The following is a 3,066-nucleotide window of genomic DNA, read 5'->3' as shown; positions in this document are numbered from 1 at the left end:
GGTGTCATTTAATTTCTATGTATTTAGGATGTTTTTTTGGTTTCTTTTGTCATTTATTTCTAGTTTCATTGTACTGTCGTCAGATAATGTGCATGGGATAATTTTTGTTTTCTTACATATACTTAAGCACGACCTATGGACTAGTATGTGGTGTATTTTAGAAAATGACCCATGTGCAGATGAGAAAAATATGTATTCAGCTGTGTTTGCATGGAACACTCTGTATATGTCCACTAAGACCATTTGTTTCAAGCTCTGGTTCTGTTCTGTTATTTCTTTGCTAAGTTTTTGTTTGATTGACCTATCTTTTGGAGATAAGGGTGTGTTAAGGTCTCCTGTTAAGATTGTGGTATTGGATATTAGATTTTTCATGTCCATTAAGATTTGCTTTATATAGTTGGGTGCTCCCGTTTTTGGGTCATACATATTTATGAGTGTTACCTCTTCCTCTTGAATTTTTCCTCTAATCAGTATATAGTGGCCTTCTTTATTTCTCTTCATCATTCTTGGTTTGACGTTTAGACTGTCTGAGAATAGAACTGCTACCCCTGCTTTTTCTGAGGTGCTGGGGCATGTAGTATTGTGTTCCACCTTTGACTTTCAGTCTATGAATGTCTTTGTGAGTTAAATGTATTTCTTTTGTACAGCATATTTTTGGATTTTGTTTCCTAATCCACTGTGCCCGTCTATTTCTCTTAATTGGTGAATTGAGTCCATTTACATTAATGGTTAGAACTGATATGTATTGACTTACAAGTGACATGTTATTTACCTGTTGTTTACTCCTTTTTCTCCTGTGTTTAATTGCTTGCCCTGTTTAATTGGTTGCTTCTGATCTGATTTGTGGAGTTCTGATCTGGAACATCTTTCCAGAGCCTGTGTAGGGTTGGCTTTGTCATCATGAAATTCTTTAGCTGTTTTTTGTCATGAAAGTATTTCACTTCTCCATCAAACTTTTGCAGGGTATAGTATTCTGGGCTGGAATTTGTTTTCATAGAGGACTTGAAGTACTCTTCTCCATGCTCTTCTTGCCTTCATGGTTTGTGAAGAGAAGTCAGCCGTAATTTTGATGGGTATTCCTTTGAATATGATCTGCTTCTTTTCTCTAGCGGCTTTCAGTATATTATTCTTGTGCTGAATTTCTGGGATCTTGACTATTATATGTCTCGATGTGCTTTTAATTGGGTTGAGGTTACTTGGTATTCTGTATGCTTCAGTTACCTGAATGTCTGATTGTTTCCTCATATTTGGCAAGTTTTCTGCTATTACTTCAGCCCATAATTTTTAATGTTATTTGTATTCACTCCTTTTTTCTCATTGATGCCTATTAGTCTCACATTGTTCATCTTTGCATCATCTTGCAGGTGATGGATTTTTTCCTGCATCCTAGTTGTTTTTAAGAGATCCTTTCTTACCTTTTCACTAGCTGCATCAGCATCTTCAAGATCTGGAACTCTGTCTTCACTTTGACTTAAACGGTTCTGCAAGCTTGTGATTGAGATTTTAATTTCCTCTATATCTCTTTGACTCTACTTCACGTGATTTATTTCTTTCCTGTATTGCTCATTCAAGGAATCCATCATTTTTCTAATCTCCTCTATTTTTTTTTTATCAATGTCTCCTTTAGAAGCAGTTATAAATTCTTTTACTGCAGTGTTTCTTTCTGATTGGGTTTCCTCCCTATGTTTCTGTAGTTGATTCTTTACTTCAGATGCTATGAGTTCTGAGAATTCTTTTTTTATTTCCAAAAAGAATTCCGCTCTGAGTTCCTGTATAATTTTCCTCTGTTGCTTATTTACTATTGATACTGTTGCGTATTTGCTATCAACGCTATTAATTCATACATTTCAGCTGAGCTAGTGTCCTCTGCTCTTGTTCTTGGTGGGCACTGTGTTTCCTCCATGTTTCTGCATTTGATTCTTTATTGCAGATGTTATTAATTCAGGGATTTCTTTTTTCAATTCCAGTCTGAGTTCCTCTATACCTTTCTGCAGCTGTTCATTTCAGAAGTCGTTGATTCATTGCTTTCAGCTGTGTGATTCCCAATTTGTTCTGTTTTAATGTCCTTTGTTATGGGTGGGCTTGGGTACTGAGATTCCATTTTGCTCCTTCTCATTGTCATTTTGTATAGCACTGTCTTCTGACCTTTGTTGTAGATCTTTGCTGTAGCTATAACCTTAGCACCTACTGAAGTTCAGGTGCAGATCTACAGATTTTGTATTTATCCAGCTGTGCCTGCCTTGGATTTGGCCGCTGTGCTCAGCCCCTTCTTGCTGCTGCCCATGGGGTTGAACCTGTTGTGTCCCTCTGGCAAGATGTTCTGCTCTTGGACTAGCTGGGTGGTTATGTCCCCTACACTCTCTGCAGGGATTGCAGTTGCAGGGTTTCACCCCAGGCCTGTATGCCAGGCCTGAGCTGAGTCTTGAGGGGACAAGGTGGATTAGGGGGGAGAGGCAGCTCTCCCATACTCTCAGTGGGCCTGGATTAGGACTGGATCTGGGGGTTCCCGGAACATGGCAGAAATTACTACTCAGTGGGTGCGGTGTGGGGGTGGTACTATCGAGTGATAGGGGCATCCAAAGAGGGTGAAAGGGGGTGTCACCTACGCTGCTCCTGGGCTGGGACCAGTAGGTCGCGCCTGGGCTGCGACCAGTAGGTCACACCAGCACAGGTTAACCAGAAGCTCTTCCACACACTCATAGGACCTGGGCTAGGACTGGATGTGAGAGTTTCCGGAAAGGGGCAGAAATTCCTCCAGGGCAGGCAGGGTGGGGGAGGTGCTGTGGAGTGTTGGGGGTCGTCCCAAGGGGATGGAAGAGGGTCTCACCCACGCTGCGTCTGGGCTGGGACCGAGATAGGTCCTGCTGGCGCAGGGTAGCTGGAAGCTCTCCCAAACACTCACTGGGCCTGGGCTAGGACTGGGTCTAATATGCCAAATGTTTACATTTTAAAAATGTATTATAGGGGCTGGGGAGATGGCTCAGTGGAATAAGCGCTTCCCTGGCAAGCACAACAGCCTGATTTCAATCCTTTGTTCCGCCAAAAAAAAAAAGAAAGTGATGAGGA

At 41.5% G+C, this 3,066-nt stretch overlaps 1 protein-coding gene across 8 annotated transcripts in view; it reads right to left on the bottom strand.

The window, feature by feature from the left end:
- Kiaa1328 (KIAA1328 ortholog) overlaps positions 1-3,066 on the bottom strand; it is a 434,847-nt gene that overhangs the window by 249,759 nt on the left and 182,022 nt on the right. The window lies entirely within an intron of this gene.

Source organism: Octodon degus, unplaced genomic scaffold (assembly GCF_000260255.1).
Source record: "Octodon degus isolate 3935 unplaced genomic scaffold, OctDeg1.0 scaffold00003, whole genome shotgun sequence".
Classification (NCBI taxonomy): Eukaryota; Metazoa; Chordata; class Mammalia; order Rodentia; family Octodontidae; genus Octodon; species Octodon degus.
This window is presented reverse-complemented; position numbering and strand designations above follow the sequence as displayed.